The sequence below is a fragment of the Pseudonaja textilis genome, chromosome 2, assembly GCF_049901715.1.
Source record: "Pseudonaja textilis isolate UNSWEBS1 chromosome 2, rPseTex1.2, whole genome shotgun sequence".
In the NCBI taxonomy this organism is placed as follows: Eukaryota; Metazoa; Chordata; class Lepidosauria; order Squamata; family Elapidae; genus Pseudonaja; species Pseudonaja textilis.
Window position 1 is genome coordinate 60,970,602 of NC_141991.1, and position 19,398 is coordinate 60,989,999.

Here is a 19,398-nt window from a genome sequence, read left to right on the forward strand (position 1 = left end):
AAACTGAGACTTTATTAAAATGATGAAAAGTGTATTGCCATGCCATAATGCAAACTCTGCCTCTCATATATTTGCATGCAATCTTGCAGTCTAAATATAAGAGGAACAGCTTGTGTTATGACACCACATGTGTACATTTTGAATGCCCCTTGCATGAGCACCTATGATCCATGTAGAAATAGTTCATAATTTGTAATATTTCTTGTGGCTTTCTCAGAAAAGCCAGGTACTACCCAGAATCTCTTGAACCGGAAGATTACATAAGCAGATGAAAATGCATATATACATAAATGTCACATGCTTTCATAACATAGCACATTCACATGAATGTTAGGAAAGGAAGGAGTCTGATTATGGCATGCAATTACATAAGGGCGGGGATTTCTATCATGACATCCCTGTGTATGTGTCATCGTTCTGCTACTGTTGTTTCTGCAAGCCTCACAGCTTGGATAAATCACCATGTGGAAGATGTGTGTATAACTATGGCATTTTTTTTTATAATTTTACACTTGAACACAGCTTTTCCTAGTAATATCCTTCACCTTCTTTTACAATTCAGCATCTTTTCACAAATTTCAACTTTGTAAAAAATTACATTGACAATACGAGCTAATTTATAACGGTCAAAGTAGCAACAGAAATTGAAATTTAATAAAAGATGGAAAATACCATTTTGATGAATACATTAGAAGATAATTTTTCACTGATCTAGGCTACAAATATATTATGGGTAATATTGCAATTGTAATTCTTTTTCCATGGATTTACCAATGACAGGATATAGTAGAAATTACATTTTTATGCAAAAGTTTTCAATTTCAAATCTTAGCATCTGTAGGCTGTGGGAAAGTAGGCTGCCATTTTATGGAAAAAAATTCCAACTTAGTACCTTACAAATGTGTTAAAACTATGTCTCCCAGAATTCTTATCTATTAACCATGCTAATTCAGACTTTTAATTGCAACTATACTTCCCTAACAAGCTGAAGGAGGCTAGCATAGAACATACCAAGCATAGGTTGGATACCTTAATTAGTACATGTAGTCCTCATTTAGTAACAAAAACTGAGACCACCAGTTGCCTGGGATAATGAAATGTCTGCAAGCAAACAACCAAACTTAGAGAGTACCCAGGACTCTCTACTTTTCCTCTAGCTAGCATCTCAAGGCAGCCCACGTACTACTTCCTCCTTCCTCTTTCTTCAGAAAACAAACAGCCCTATAAGAAAGCTTTGAATGCAGAGGTGATTTCAAAACATCCAGGATGTTTTTATAGATGAAGGTAGATTTGAACTTGAGTTAGGATCTTAAACCAAGCAACAATATTACACCCCAGGTTAAGAACCGCTGTAATCTTGGGTGAGGTATGCATATGAATGGACACTTTCTCCTTCTGCCATTTAAAAATCCTTTGTTTTGTTCCTCCTCATTCCCACCCCACTTTTACTACAGGTAGTCCTCAATTTATGACAATTGAGCCCAAAATGTATGTTGCTAAGTGAAACATTTGAGTTTTGTTTCATTTTGCGACCTTCCTTGCCAGTTAAGTGAATCACTGCAGTTAAGCTAGTGACATAGTTGTTAAGTGAATCTGGCTTCCCCCTTGCTTGTCACGAAAGGTGATCACATGTCCCCAGGACACTGCAACCGTCATAAACATGAATTAGTTGCCAAGCGTCTGAATTTTTATCCCGTGCCCACCAGGATGCTGCCAACAGTCATAAGTATGAAAAATGATCATAAGCCACTTTTTTTCGGTGCCCTTGTAACTTTGAACGGTCACTGAACGAACGATTTTAAGATGAGGACTACTGTAAAAGAGTTAAGTAAGTTAAATAAATAAAAATTGGTGAATAGTGAATAGTGAAATAGGGTGGAGGAAGTGAATGCATTTTCTTGAAATGTTCAGTGTAAAATATTTGGTGTAAAGCCGAGGGCTAGCTGTACTTAGTCTACTTTAAATTGTGTGCAGAGAAGTGGATAGAGATACAATGCACATACAGCATAAACCTCATTATTGGCACGGCCTTTTCGTTGAGCTCTGAGGGGAACGTATTGCACACTGGGGGGATCGTGCAGGCTCGCAAAGATTAATGGCGCTCTTGGCTGAACAGAGCCCGCCACCCGAGTTCACCTCTTCTCGAGCTTAACAGCCGAACGGCGTCATCCATTAACCTGACAGATATCCCTTTTCCAAGTCCCGTGGCAGTTAACTGCCGCCCCCCACCCCTCGCCGGTTTCCCACACTTTCCCAACGGAATGAATCGTCTGTACGCCGAGCCCGACAACCAAACCAACTTCCTCGCCTCCCCACCCCCACCCCCGGGAGGGTGGGAGCTCTCCTCGCGCTACCGGCGTCCTCGTCTTCAGACGTTCTAACTAAGGTCACGGCGAGAGCGCGCTCGCTTGTTGCATTCCACAGATGGAGCCAGAGGATTCCCAGAAGCGCCGCTCCAAGCCTAAGCAGCCACGCTTCCAAGAACTGGAATCAACAGCTGCTGACTCCACAACCCTTTTCCTAGAAAAGCGGGGACTGTAATTGCCTCGGGAAGGGCGGGCAAGGAGAAAGGGGGGAGGGGGGGGGGAGAAAATCCCCATCCTGAACAAACGAGAGTTCACGGGCGGGGCTTCTTAATTAGAGAAGGAGGAGGAAAGACTTAAAAAAGAAAAACAGTCAGAATTGCCTCTACTATATATACACACTGCCTGTGTTTCTTCCTTTTGCACTTAATTCAGGCCCAAGTAAAGTAAAACTTTATTCCCTTTTGGTATTCCTCAGAAGCCCGAGCAAGTACAATTAGTGGGTGACTCAGTCTCATTGTGGGTTTTGCAAGATATTCCGCTTGTAAAGCCGCCTCAGAATTCTTTTTATTGGGGAGGAGTTTTCAGAAAGGTGAAGAAGAATATCATTGTATTTTTTAAATCTCTTTCAGCTTTCTCAAATTTACTTGAACTGCAAAGTTCTAGGTTAATAAAATAAAATTTGTCCTAGCACTGGGTACAGAAAAGAATCATAGTAGCCATCCTTTATGCATTAAGAGATCATTTTCTCTGTCCACTTCTAAATTAGTTTTTTGGGAAAAGTAAAATAGGTTTCAGTGAAATGTATTAATTTAATTGGCTTTAAATCACAGCCTGAAAATGATTTTAGTTATGATGCCTACATAGATGCTTACTCAATTTTTGTCAGTAATGCAAATAAGACACAGGCAGGGACAATGTTGAATAGTATTTAGATACTTCTCCTTGATGCTTGGTAAACTTTCTCCCCATTTGGCTTTAGTTTTTTTTTAAAAAAAAGAACTGGGTTTATTCAAGGCACCATACGTCTATAAACCATGGATCAGCATGTTAGGTGAACACAGCCTAGATATTAAGAATTTGGGTGTCTAAGCAGTGTTAGGGTGAGTAGACAATGAAGGTAGGTTCTGGGATTATTTCATTTGGGGAAGTCAAACATTAAAAATAATTCAATTTCTTTTCTTCCATTTTGTTTATCTGAAAATATCAGTGAGTTGAAATGTAATTGGTAAGATGAAGGATCTGGGACTGTACTGTAACTCCATCTTGTTCCCTACGTTTTGTAGTATTGTACTAGGTAATTGATGATGGATGGCATCATCAACCACCTAGTGCAGCAGGAAGCAATATGGTAGGCTGATTTACTCAGATTAAATTATTAATTAGGAGGCAGTGTGGGTGAAAATGAGATGAGACATTATTTGTGTAAGTTACTGTTCTCTTGTAAAAAGCTCACCTGAAATAAACAGATGATGCATAAGTTCAGCTATGTCCTTGTACTGATGCTATTGCCGATGCTTGTCCTGGAAACCTAAAATTTATTTGATTACTATTCTTCTAGCTTCCCTTTTTATTTATTTCTTCTGGAGCTGGAGTGTCAAATTCACAGTCCGTGATCCAAATATGTCACATGCTGGCCACGGCCACCCTCAGGTTAGCAAAGGGGGAAAAAGTTGTGATATATCACATGACGACAGCATGTCATCGCGAGTTTGACACCCCTGTTATAGACTAATAAGAGGCCCATAAGAGAAACTTGTTTTAGTAACCCATGAAAGATTTTTATTTTTTGGTACTCTGCATTCTCTCTCAAGATTCAAACTAAATGCAAATCCTATGCAGTATTAGATACTTCTGACAGTTTACTAAAGTTCACTCTTGATTAGGCATATTTGCTTTTCCAGCACAAAAGTATCTCTTACTGACCCATCATAACCAGAAATATTTTTCTGAAGGTTGAACTTATTTTTCAGCAAAGCAACCAATTTCCCAATTTAGATTGTTTCCCTTTTGCCCCAGTATGCCTTTGAACCGGTTATTGATGATGCTAATCTAATAGGCCACAAATAGCCTAAGTTATGATGGGTTTCTAAAAATTATGTAATAATGTTAGCAAAAGGGTTTCTTAGAAGAAACACATCCTGGAACAGTATTTCACTATGCTGCCAAATTCAGCTGAAAGATTGTGGGGACATTTGGACAAATTTTAAGGTCAAAATGCCCCAGAACATATTACATAATGGTCATTTTGGGGGGAAAATAACACACATAAAATACATGTGATACAGCAAATTGGGTGAAAAGAGTGACTTTTATGGATCCTATGGAGATGGCTGAAAATGTAAATAACTGGATTCATTGATAACAATTTCAAAACCCAAGGTATACATTTTAATTTTAATTTTCCACTGAACTTTGTAGGATTTTTAAAAGGGTATTTGTAATTTTCTATCACTCAATAAAATCATTTCTCTGAATTTGATTTTTAGAATGTATATTACTATGCATTTTAGAATATACTAGTATAAAGCATAAATATTTGAATTAAAAAACTTGATACACTGCTGTTTACAGCTGTTCTAGAACCTTGGAAAAAAGCTGAAAAAATACGCCGTCTCTATTTATTTATTTATAAATGTATAAGACTGATTTAGAGGGTAAGGAAGATGACCTTCATGGGAATATTCAGAAACTATTACTTAGACAAAAGGCAGTGGAATACTTTTTAAGCCCAGAACAATGTAATAACATTTGGAAGTGGCCTAGGCAGGTCCCTCCCTAAATCACTGGAGTATGAGGAGGAAGAGATACAGAACAATCAGACTTGCCAGATTTTGTTACTATAGCTCATTGCAATTAAAGTAGTTTTAGTTTTTGTATGGAGTTTATTTTATGGTGTGATCTATCTGTTGGGGCTGATAGATACCCAATTCTATAGAAACTGGGAGGCATATCTTAAAAACAGTAATAAAATACAAATTTAAAACCCCAAGCCCTAGAAGAAAAACAACGATGAAAAAACAAACACACAGAATCCACCACTCTCTCTTAACCTTGAGGGAGGAGCTGGATTTTCAAGATTATTTTAAATATCGCTAGCGATGGGACCGAATACATCTTGAGGAGATGATGTTCCAGAAGGCTTCCTCAGTCCCTTCAAGTGGCAGTGTTTAATGGATGGGACACTGAGTATGCTTACTCTGCCCAGTTGTATAGGCCTTAAAAGATATGGCTTTAGATAACTAGGCCCTATGCCACAGCCAGCTGTAGAGTAAGCTGATCTTGAGGGAAATAGGGAAGAACTGTTATATAACCCAAGAGGACTGATAGATTCCTTGAATCCCGGGAAACAGGATAGTACTTGGAAGTGATTCAGACAGGGTCCTCCCTGATTCACTGGAGTATAGGGCTGGGGTTCAATCAGATTGCAAGATTCCATTATTATAGCCCATTATATATACTTACTCCATAATTATAAAGTATAATTCTAGTCTTCCTTAGAATCTGTTTCCTGATCTATCCCAAATGGCTGACACTGACATCCTGAATTGTGTCAGAAGCCTAATAGCAACCAATGCAGCTCATGGATCAAAGGTGTTACGTGGACTGATGAGATATGCCTGTAAATTGTCTGTGTTGCTGTGTTTTGTGCTGGCAGCTTCAAAGTGGTTCTCAAAAAATACACTGTAGTTAGGGTACTCATTTCTGAAAAGACCAAAGTGTGACTCTGAAGGCCTCCTGATTCATGTAAGAATGCACTTGGTGCACCATAAGGATTTGTACAATGGCCTTAGCCACAGCTTTCCAAATTTCTTGCAATATTCACAACTTCCTATGACCTGTTAGGAAAATGATGTCCATATTTTTGTTGGAAGATTCGATTCCCCCCTCTTCTAGGAAAACAGCCCCCACCCTTTGTCAAGCAGGGCTATTAAAATAGCTGGAGCCAGCTTATCTGCCTTCCTATTAATAAACTGATTCTGACTTCCAAGCAGCTGACCAAATCATTTTGCATTTCTCACAGCCCGGAAATTTGAATGCACAAAAGGAAAGAACTTTGCCTATTACAAAAGGGCAAGGCTTCTTTTTCCTTTCCTCATTTTTTTTAAAAAAATCTTTATCAGATGTAGAATCTGAGAAAGCTGTACTGTATTATATCTTCCATAGTAGAAAAGGAAGACAAAGATGGACCATATTGAAAGATGAATAGTTACAAAGTTACATGTGGACAGCAATAAAAATTAAAATATTAAGTCATGCCTACTTGCATTGATGACTGATTTAACACACACAGAATGTCCATTAGAACTAGTGTTCCTGAGTGTACTTTGAGACTACAGGTAGTCCTCGCCTTACAACAGTTTATTTAGTGATTGTTCGAAGTTAAAATGGCACAAAAAAGTGACTTATGACTTTCACACTTACGACCATTGCAACATCCCCATGGTCACATGATCAAAATTCAGATGCTTGGCAAGTGGTTCATACTTATGACAGTTGCGGTTTCCCAAGGTCATGTGATTCCCCCTTTGCTTTTGTGACTTTTTGACAAGCAAAGTCAATGGGAAATACAGATTCAATTAATGACCATGTTACTAACCTAACAAATGCTACGATTCACTTAACAAAAAGTCGTATCATGGAGCAAACTCACTTAACAAGTGTTTCACTTAGCAACATAAATTTTGGGCTCGATTTGTCGTAATTCGAGGACTACCTGTGTAGTGTGCAGCAGCAGGAGAAATAAAAAAGCAGACTGTAATATCCTAATTGAATTTGGATTACAATATTTCCACTAATTGTATTCTGAAGGCATATTTTTTTTCTTTCTTTCAGAACGGCATATTTTGAATCTGATTGGTTATGCTTTTTAGAAAAACCCTGGCAGCAACAGAACAAGGTGATTATTTCTGGTAGAGATAGTCCTCAACTTAAAACCATTTGCTTAGTGACCATTTGAAGTTACAACAGCACTGAAAAAAGTCACTTATAACTATTTTTCACATTTATGACCGTTGCGGCATCCGCATGGTCACATGACCAAAATTCGGTCGCTTGGCAATTGGCATGTATTTATGATGTTTGCACTGACCCAGGTCATGTGATCACCATTTGTAACCTTCCCAGCCAGTTTTTGAGAAGCAAAGTCAATTGGGGGGGGTCAGATTCACTTAACAACCACATGATTCACTTAACAACTACAGTGATTTGCTCAATAACTATGGCAAAAAAAGGTTGTGAAATGAGACAATGAAAATTTGGCTCTCAAATATGATTGTACGTCAAGGACCACTTGTACCTAAAACTGCAGCCACCCTCTTAGCACCAAGCTGGGTGAGATAAGTAGACTTGGGAAATCAGATGGGGACCCCTAATACTGCCTAGAAAATAGTCAGTTAAGACAGGACATAGCCTGAACCTGCACACTGAGTGGAGAAAGAACGCAGTTGAAAAATCTATAATATGAAATCCCAATAAAAATAAGTAAAAAAATAAAACAAAAAATGTGGTAACCAAGGACAACTGTCTACAGTAATTAGCAATATCTCACAGGCTCATCTCATCTCGACATCTGTGCCACTATGCCAATTTTCTAAAATTATTACTTTAAAGAATATTTTAAAACTGTGGTGTGGCTAATAACTCAAGTTCTTTTTTTTTTAATGTATTCATTTGATAACCTCGAAGCTGAAGAATCAAGAAGTGATAATGTATTTCTCATAGTTATTTCATGCTCACTGTGATAAATTGTATCTTTTTCCAGCAATCTAGTGCAAGATTGTTATAATAATAATACCGCAAAACATTGGTTCTGATGACCCCGAACAGACTTAAGGAATATGTGAACTGAAGTTTAAAACATTTGGAAGGCACTAAATTAATGATATCTGCTTGGAATATTCATACACAGTAATAGATGTTTGCTAAGTGTGGAAAGTAACTTATATTTTCAGTCAGGTAGGTTAACTGATTACATATTTTTAATGTTGTTCTGTTCTTCTTTTCCGTGAAAATAAACTTTAAAAATGCTAACAATTGAACATTCAAAATGTAATGAAAAACAATGTTAGTTAATCAAACCATATATTAAGATATATTGCAGAAAAATAACACAGAATTTACAATAGATATACAGCATAAAATCAACACAACGAACTTTTAAACAGTAACAGTAGTGTAAAAAGCTATAAAAATCATAGCAGCATGAATACAATGTTAAAAGATTGGAAGTAAAAAACATCTTTGCTTGGCATAAAAAGGACAACAAAGACAGCTCCAAATTAGCTTCAAGGGCAGGCCTACATATGGCAGTAATCAAAATAGGAAGTTATCAGAGTATGGATTGCTCTAGTCATGCAGATTCCATCTCACTAGAGCAGACGTGTCAAACACATGGCCCATGGGCCAAATCCAGCCTGTGATAGGCCCAGAGTTGTCTTGCAGGCTGACCTGGAGATGGCGAGGGACCGGTCCCTGCTGCCCTGGCCCACCCTGGCCACACCTACCCAGTCAGCCATGATGACCAGGCAATGCCCCCCTGCTCCCCCAAGGGCAAACAAAATCCCGATGATGGCTCACAATGGGATCAAGTTTGGCACCCCTGCACCCCTGCACAAACCTGATGTAGTGAAAGATGCTTAATATCAGAGGCCCCTCTTGTGTCAATGGATCCAGAATCACCCTGGAGCTACAAATCTGATCTTTTATAGCACAGCAACCCATCTAAAACAGGTTGAACTCCACTCACATATAAATTATCTGCCAGTGAGGAAAGGAAAAAAGAAGCCTTGCCCTTTTGTAATAGGCAAAGTTCTTTCCTGTTGTGGATTTAAATTTAAAACCGCTCTTTTATACACTTCAGGTTCTTTGATTTGTAGGTGTGAATCTTTGAAGACTTTGATTTGTGTGTGTTGATTTCCTGTCTCTTTGGGATCTCTTCCTGGGGTCTTGGTTTTATGGTCCTGATCCTTTGTAGTTGCTTGTTTGCTATCATGTTTCCTTCCTGCCATGCCTTTGGGTTTGCTTTTCACAAGTTTTTATAACTTGCCATCTATTTGATTTCTATGGGAAAGGATCTTAGCTAGTTTGTAGGGTTTTTTCTCTGTATCTCATGCCTGTAATTTTCTCCTTCCTTTGTTGTGAAAAGTACGCAGGCTCCAGCTATTTTAATAGCCCTACTTGACAAAGGGTGGGGGCTGTTTCCCTAGAAGAGGGGGGAATCATAACTTCCAACACCAGTTTGGACTTTAATATACATGGCCCTTGTTCAATCCATACTACAGCCAAGCTATTTCAGGAATTCTATTGCCTCCCCTGGATGAAAAGGAGAGATAGAGCTGTTATCATCAATATACTAATGACACTTGACTAAATCTCTGAATGACTTCCCTCAGTAGCTTCATGTAGATGCATGATGGAAAAGATGGAAACTTCTAGAAACCCACAGCATAAATGTCATAAGGTCAAGTAAGTATCTTTCAGCACTTGTATTGAAGATAGCCCTCCAGATATGCATTGAAGCATTTTAAGTTTCTTCTATCCACAGCTAATTTGAAATCTTTACAGAAAGGTACCATCATCAAATTAGAATGGCTCCTGTTAGTACTAAGAGTTTAAAGCTCTAAACCTGGCTGTGTTCCCGAGCCTTGCGTGCTGAATGTGTCAAGATCCCTGTTTCCTGGCTTTATTGCTAACTGGCCAAGTATCTCATCTGCTATACATATTCATTTTTTATAAATATTTTTATTTAGTTTTTTATTGTTTAAAAATGTTTTAATTGTAGTATATATGTGTGAATTGTAAGCCACTCAGAGTCATTGATTGATATAGGAAGCTGTAGAAATTGAATAAATACATAAGTTTATCTGATAGATCCCAGGGGATCAACAAGGTTGCACTCCTCCCATCACTTTCCTTAGTTCTAGGTTGCTTCTCTCCTTGATTAATTTCCATCCATTGCTTGTTGTCTTGCCTTCAGGTGCTTTGGAGAATAGCTTGACTACCTCTTCTTTGAAGGGAAAGAGGGGACATGATTGAAACTTATATATATTAAGGGTATGAAAAAGATTCTAGAAAATAGTCAATATCAAGCAAAAATCAAGAACACATGGGCATAATCTCAAACAGACAGGAGAGAAGTTCAAAACTAATGTTAGAAAGTATTACTTCACAGAAAGAGTGGTGGAAGCTTGAACCAACTTCCAGCAGAGGTAGTGGGTTAATCATCAGTAACTGAGTTTTAAAATATTTGCCATAAACACACATCTATTATCTCACAAAAAATAATAAATACATCAATATAAAATAATAATTATATTATTTGTTTTCAATCACTGTATATTTGCAATGGGTAAACACATTTTTTTCCAGTAGTTCTGCAGGTGCTGACGCTGGTTGCTCAGCCAACAATCCTGAGTCTTTTCACCAGATAACTAGGAACTCCAACATCTAGTGCAGACCTTGCTAACCAGGTGACATCCGAGTTGGTATGGCTTTCTGAAATTTACATCTCACCGTATTTTTAATGGGAGAGACATTCTTTGTCTGACTCCTTTGATGAGACTTGTCCAGTATGGCTAAGCCTCTTGCATAGCTCTCATCTGGCTATCCCAAAACAACTGGAGCACCACTTGAACACCATTGGCATTGACAAATTCGCCATCAGTCAGTTGCAAAAGGCAGCTTTACTCGAACAACTTCCATCCTGCAATGATATCTGTAACCCCATCATGCATCCATATCTGCCTAACCAGTGATGGGATTCAAATAACTTAACAACCTGTTCTCTGCCCTAATGATTTCTTCCAACAACCAGTTCACCAAACTGCTCAGAAAGTTAACAATCGGTTCTAGTGAACAGGTGCAAACTGGCTGAATCCCGCCAGTATACCTAACCTAGGTCGTTGGTAAGGACTCGATAGGTAGACAAAAATGCCAAACCCAGTCTGAACATCTGGCTGACTGTGCGATGAACAATAATAATAATAAAATAAAAATAAAAAGTAATAATTAAAAAAGACCTTCAAGAAACGACATCCATTGTGTAACCTGTCAATATGTTAAGGTAGAGCCATAGTAGCAGTGAAAGGCTGAGCAATTCCAGTATAAATATTCAAAATAACTTTTAGGAATTCTCAATCCCATATTCAAGACCATCTCTATCAGGTGAGGAATGGAAACTGTTGGGCACAGGGTAGGCGATGCTCAATAAAAATTCCAATCTGTTGTGTTGAGGGTTGAATGAATAGGAATCCATTCAGGAGAGAAATAAAAAACTTATTTATTCATTAGACTTAAAATCACTACTCTGCAAATGCAAATTGGGGTAGATTGATAAGAAAGAGGTAGTGACTTGATTATGGAATGCCTTAGAGTTGGGGCCCTCAACCCCCAGTTTGTGGATCGGCCTGCACAAACAAGCAAAGCTCCATCCACAGGATGCAGGCAGCACATGAAGCCATGCCCCCTCCAGTCTGTGGAAAAACACACAACTGGCCACTGGTGCCCAAATGGTTGGGGGCCACTGCCTTAGAGGAACTGGATTACCTAGTTCCTTCTTGTATTGAAATCCAATCCAAGCATAAGATGGATGGTCCAGCCCACTCCAATAGAGGACCTTTGTCATGACTCAGGTGAGGGGAGGTAATGTGTTGTTTCTGGTCTTAGTTTTCTCGGTAGCATTCACTACTGACCATGGTGTCTCTCAGGATTTCTGTGGAATCAGTATGGAGTTGCCATGGAAACCTTGATCCAGTATCTAGAGGCCGTTAGATTGAAATTGAGAAAAAGCAATCTCAATTTGAATCCTCTCAAATTTCTGTTTATTTAAAAGGGCTCTGGCTATAATTATGAGGAGATGAGGGTGGGACTATACAGGAAAAGGTTTGTAGGGCTCTTTTTAAAGCTACTGTTTCATAGGCAGGCGAAAGCCCAGAAAGGCCTTTGCTTAATTTCAGCTGGTATGCCAGTTGCAGCTCTACTAGGAGCAGGACGCCCTGGCAATGGGGATCCTTGTTTGTATCAGAACACAACTGGACTGTTCCCTAGCACATTATATCAGACTGCCTTTGGAAACCATTTTGAAACAGAAATTGGCTTGCTGGCAAAAAACAATAGTCACAGCCATGTAGTTCCTGGTTGCTAATAGATTTTCAAGTGCAATTCAAAGTGTTGTTGAATATGGATTGACTCTTAAGCTTCAGAAGCACTTCAGGACTGGCTTCTTTAGTTCTCTGGTATGCAGTCCCTAGGAAAAATTAATAATCTCCCATTATGCAGAGAATTAGGACGTATTGGACTAACAGACAATGTTTTTCTGTGGCACACCATCAATTATAAAACATTTTCTCTCTTGAGCACTCTAATGGATTCTGAACACTAGTAAAAATGAAGCTTTCCCAGAGAGCATTTGGAGAATGATGAATGTGCACACTTTGTATTGCTGTTGTTATTACCGATCAATGTGGCTGATGACTGCACTTGGGGAGCTTCCATCACCCAAAAGAGACTGCCTAAAGGTGAGGGGACATGGGCAGCCTTGCCATGCCCTGAAGCTGCTGGGGACTCTGCCTTCAAGGGAACTTTCGTCTGCCAACAGAAGTGGCCTCGCAGCGAGGGGAGTGTGTGTGTGCGCTCGCCCCGAGGCCGCTTCTACCGGCCAATCAAAGTGGCTGTTGATTGCACTTGGGGAGCTTCCATTGCCCAAAAGAGACTGCCTAAAGGTTGAGGGTACACAGGCAGCCATGCCACGCCCTGAAGCGGCTGGGGACTCTGCCTTCAGGGTGCTTCTATCAGCTATTGGGGTATTCTAGCCTAGGCTACCTGCAGGGCACTCCTAAAGGCAACTTTTCTCCCCATCTCCCCGCCCTTCCCCCCCCCCAGTTCTCTTCACCTCGTGTAGTTCTAACGAACGATGTGAGAAATGGCGGGGAAACACATGGTTTTAATAGGCCTAAATTTTGGGGGTGGGGCTTAATTTCACCTCATGCCTAGAAATCATACTGGGCCTTCCTATTGGTGGAGGCTGTATTGTTGGAGAAACACGATATTATTGTTATTATTATTGTTAATAATATTTTGGTCTTGGTTTTAGTGTGTTTTAGTTTTTCATAAACTGATGGAAGTGTGCACAAGTCACAACATGGAACATAAATGGCAGAAATAAATAAATACATAATGTACAACAAACACAACAAGTTTTATCATGTTTAAGAGCCATGGTGGCACAATGGTTAGAATGCAGTATTGTAGGCCAACTCTGCTGACTGCTAGTTCAATTCTGACTGGCTCAAGGTTGACTCAGCCTTTCATCTTTCTGAGTTCAATAAAATGAGGACCCAGATAGTTGAGGGGCAACATGCAGACTCTGTAAATTGCTTAGAGAGGGCTGTAAAGTACTGTTAAACAATATATAAGACTAAGTGCTATTGCTATGTTAACTTGGTAAAACAAAACAAAACAAAATAGGACAAATATTTAGGAAAAACAAAGGAAAATGCAGTAGTAATTTATCTGAAATCATCATCCTGAGAGGTACTGGATCCATGAAAAGACAAGGCAGAATTTTAATTCTGAAATTAAAAAAGAAGATAAATCTTAACACTGCCTTCCATCTATGTCCCACATAAGGTCCAGTAACAATTTTAGGAACGTTATTTCAATACAAATCATGGAATAGAAGTAGAAATAACCATTGTTGGAGATATTAACAGAACACAGACAAATAATTTCAAGGGAAAAAAGAGGAAAACTTCTGAGAAATGTTTTCAGTATATCGATACATTATTCGATAACTGCTTGGAAATAAAAAAGAATCCAGAAGAGACAACTCATTCTCAGCAAGATATTAAATGTACTCAAGAAGTGTTTGTTGGGTCTCCAAGGCTCTCACACATTCCATCAGGGAAGGGAAGATACTTTCAATGACGTATGCAATTTTATTATCATGGTTCCAAGGGGGGAAAATTGTCTTTTAAAAGGGAACAAATGGCACATAGTTACTCCAAGGAGGGATATTAGAAAAGTGTTAAGAAAGCAGCCATCTACATTAGGATCCCAGCCTTCTCTGTGGAAAATGATTAGCTGTCCTGCTGATTTTTTATCTTCTGAATCTGATCTTAAAAAGTAAATATCCATGCTAGCCTAAGCAAGGTCAGAGCCACCCTGGTGGATTGGTGGTGATGACTTAGCCCTTTTCACCCTAGGGGAACTACGGGAGGACTAAACAAACAAAAAATAAATCAGAGAAGGGCTGCCTCAATGGTCACCCTTTTCACAAAGCTGTTCTATGTGATACTTCCGTTTCTGACAGATGTTTCACATTTAGTATTCTGGAAGAAGGGTTAATACCAAGGTGGGATTCAACCGGCATTACTACCTGTTCAGTAATTACATAATTATGCTGCGGGTGTGGGTAATACACCATAAGCTGTGCCGCCCGGATAGCTGATAAGCACTGCGTGTGGGTGCACAGCGCTTCAAAAAGCACTTTTTTTTACTGCTTTTTCTACCTCAGCTGTGCTGCGCAAAGCAGCTGAGGTTGAAAAAGCAGGAAATAAAGATCAGGTAACAGCTTAGACGGGCGAGCCAAACAGCAGCAGACACAGAACCGGTTCTGTGTCTGCTGCTCTTCTATAGAACCGGTAGCATCCCACCCCTAGTTAACACTGTTAATCATCTTTCCATGTCTCCAGAAATTGATCGGCAGGAAGTCTGTCTAACATAATACTAAGCAGACCCTGTTTAGTATTGTACCTGTTTGGATTAAAAATGGGTTTTCTCTATGCAGAGCATAACACCCCTCCACCCATCCCCACATTCACCATTTCTTATCATCTTTTCTTTTTTCATTAGTTTATAAGTGGTCCCGGAACATCCGCCCACCTGCCTGGCAACCACCCTCCCGGAGCATGCTTTCTTCCTTCTGGAGATTTTTTTTTTCAGAGGCGGGGTGTATTAAAATGACCAACGGGCCAGATGTGGCCCGCGGGCCGTAGTTTGCCCACCCCTGGTTTATAGTATAAAATACAAAAACAAATAGTAGGGAAAATAGGGGAAAAGAAAGGGAAAAGGGCAGAAAAAAAGGGGAAAAGGAAGGAAAGGCGTTGACTTCTAACTCCCTTTGATGCAGTAAAATAAAATAGTAACATTAAACCTCAACTTTTTACTTTTACATAGTAGTATAAACTAGCAATTTCTATATCAATAAATCTATTTAGTCACATTCAGCATTTCTTAGGAAGAAGTTCATCATGTTTCACTTTATTTCCTTTATTTATTACACTCTTTATCTGTTGAATTTCTACACTGTTTTCTACACTGTTTTCTCCATCAAAGCAGCTTACAGTGATAAAAGCATCACAAAGTCCAAACTAAACAGTTGAAATCAGAATTAAAATAAAATATAGACAATATTGGAGTAAGATTGGCATGTTGATTTTGATATGGCATTTGGAAGTGTTAAACTAGCAATGATCTAAAAAGACTGTGGAGACATCCGCCGCCCATGTTTTGGGATGAATGTCCTGACAGCAGCTATCTGCAAATTCTGTACAAGAATATGAGCTCAGAGAATTTTCTCTTCTCAGCCAAAGTTTCTGCCACCAACTTGCTGCAAAGCAGGGTGTCCATCGCCCCTCCCTTTCACTTGTGCTTCAAAGCTTCCAAGAAATTAGACAAGGTGAGAGCCAAGCCACTCCTTGAGCAGCTGTCCAATAAAGCCGAAAAGAGCATGATTCTAAGTAGCATCAGATTCTCTGCAAAGAAACAGCAGCATGATGATACATAGGCTCTAACTTCTTACACAAGGTAAGTACCTTTTAAAATCCAGAAGGATACAAGGAAGGCAGGTTTTATTTATTTATTTTATTTTATTTATTTATTTGATTTGTCAATTGTTTACAAGATAATAAGTATAAGTGTATACATAGTCATGAATACATGAAATGGGTACATATAAGAAAAATAAAAGAAACAATAGGACAGGGACGGTAGGCACGTTGGTGTGCTTATGCACGCCCCCTAGAGACCTCTTAGGAAAGGGGTGAGGTCAATAGTAGACAGTCTAAGGTTAAAGTTTTTGGGGTTTGGGGAAGAAACTACAGAGTCGGGCAGAGTATTCCAGATATTGATCACTCTGTTGCTGAAGTCATATTTCCTGCAATCAAGCTTGGTGCAGTTAACCTTGAGTTTGTATCTATTGTGTGCTCTTGTGTTGTTATGGTTGAAGCTGAAGTATTCATTGACAGGTAGGACATAGCAATGTATGATTTTATATACCATGTTTAAATCAGACCGAAGACGGTGTAATTCAAGGTTTTCTAGTTCTAGAATTTCAAGTCTGGTGGCATAAGGTATTCTACAATGAGTAGAGGAGTGGAGAACTCTTCTTGTGAAATATTTCTGGACTTTCTCAATTGTGCTAATATCAGATACGTAATGTGGGTTCCAGACTGATGAGCTGTATTCAAGTATTGGTCTAGCAAATGTTTTGTATGCTCTAGTTAGTAGTGTGATATTACCAGAGGAAAAGCTACGTAGGATTAGGTTAACAACTCTTAATGCCTTTTTGGCTATGTAGTTGCAGTGGGCTCTAGCACTTAGATCATTAGTGGTGAGTATTCCAAGGTCCTTTACAGAGCTTGGATCATCAACAAGATCTTGACTATTCAGCTTGTATTTTATTTTCTGAATTTTTTTGCCAATATGTAAGGCAGAGCATTTATTTGTTGAGATTTGAAGTTGCCATTTGTTTGACCATTCTGATACATAGTCAAGATCTTTTTGAAGGGTAGCAGTATTGTCTGTGGTATTGAACAGCTTTACATCATCAGCGAAAAGAACACAGTTGCTCTTAATATGATCACAGAGGTCATTTATGTAGAGTATGAAGAGAGTTGGTCCTAGAACACTGCCTTGGGGGACACCACTATTGACAGGTACAGAATTTGATAGGACGCTCCCAATTTTGACCCTTTGTTGTCTGTTTGACAGGAATGCTTCTATCCAGTTATGCAGTTGTCCAGAGATACCATAGGATTTTATTTTTAGGAGTAGTGTGACGTGTACCACTGAATCAAAGGCTTTACAGAAGTCTATGTAGATTGCATCTATTGTTTTGCCCTGATCAAGTTGTGTAGTCCATATGTTTTTGCAGTGTAAGAGTTGCAGATTACAGGATAGTTTTTTTCTGAAACCAAATTGTTTATTGGAGTGTAGGTTGTTTGTGTCTAAGTGGAGGATGATGGATTGGTTAATAATTGATTCCATGACTTTACAGGTGATGCAGCATAAGGAGATTGGTCTGTAATTTTCAACTAGGCTGGGGTGTCCCTTTTTGAAGATGGGGATGACCATGGCTTGTGACCATAGCTTAGGCAAGGAACTGATCCTGAAAGATTTTTCAAAGATTATGCTTAGAGGTTTGGCTATGGCAGTGGGTAGCTTTTTAAAGAAGTAGGCACATATTCCATCCGGTCCAATAGATAGAGATGGTTTTAGATTGCAAAGTGCTTTTTCAACATTGTCTTCTGTAAAATCAATATGTATTAGATCATTGTAGTTATCTGTGGTTCAGCTAGGAAATACTGGGCATGATCCATTGCTGTTTACAAATACTGAGCCAAAAAACGTGTTAAAGAGGTTGGCTTTAATGGTGTCGTCGTTGCAGTCTTTACCATTAGGTCCTATCAGGGGTGGGATGGACCTTGAATCTTTTAGTTTGTTGTTTACAAAATTGTAAAGCACAGGTGGAATTGGTGCTTAGAAGGTTTTCCTCTTGTTTAATGTGATAATTGGTGCATTCAGTCTTTATCTGGTGGCATAAATTTTTGTATCGGCTTTTGAAATTGGCAACGTGACCAGATTTGTTTTTCCGCCAGAGTGATCTCTTTTTGGATTGAAGTGTCCTTATTGTTATGGGTAATCTGTTTTTTTGTTTTGTTTTGGGAGTTGTTGTTGGTACATATAGTTTGATGACTCTTTTGACTTCAAGTAAAAATATGTTGTAATGGTCTTCAACAGTATTGCATCCAGTGAATAGAGATTTCCAATCAAGGGATGAGAGATCGTTGTCTATAAGATCATAGGTTCTGAGAGAAGTTTCCAACACAGTTAATATGAAGAGGACATCCATAAAATGCTTTCCTCAGAATGTCTGAATATATGCAGAGATAGTCCTTTCTACATCTTGACTCATCTAACTCTTGACTGGGTGCAACTCTGACTTGTTTTGAAGCTCAGAGGCAAATTAATGCAAGCACACATAATAAAGGTCTCTCACATACTTTTTTTAAAAAGGGAAACTGTTTAAATATTTAAACTTTTTCTGTGTAGAAGTGGCAACAGGAGAAGTTACATAACTTTAATTGCTGAATATTTTGCCATACCCAGTCCCTATAGAGTTGTTTTTTTTAAATCTCTACATAAAATTGTAATTACTTTACAAATGTATACTTGAAACCACAGGTACCCCCCCGCCCCGGGGTGCAATTTGGCCATTAGCAAAGGATTTACTTCTTTCTTCCACTCAAAATAGCCCTTAAGCATTTATCTCCCCCGCCTTTTTAAAAGGCATTATTTTAAAGAAAAATGTTTATGATTTCTCAAATAATCTGATATGAATTTAATTTAAATAGGAGTCTCCAGACAATTTTTGGCTTTTTTGTCATAAGAAGCAATAAAATGAGAGCTGAACATCATCCAAAGTAGATTGTTTTGAGCAATAGTATTTGACTAAGGTCCACAGCAAGCTTCTAAGACCAAGAATAAATTTGAATCTAGATGTTTTTGGCTCTAATCCAACCCTGATTAAAGCTTAAGATATAGGCCTATATGTTCTCTTCAAAGTCCTTACACTGGCGGTTCTATCATAGAACAATACGCAATGACAAATATTCAATGGCAAAGACCTGCATGTTGGAAAGATAAAGCCATTTATTTATTTAAAACATTTACATAGCTGCCCATCTTTTAACCAATTTTGGGTAACTTCCAGTCAAAGATTAAAAAAAACATACACAATCATTTTAAAAACTACAAACACAACTAATTAAAATATAAAACATTTAAAAACAACAACTTTCCCTGTACCTTGGTT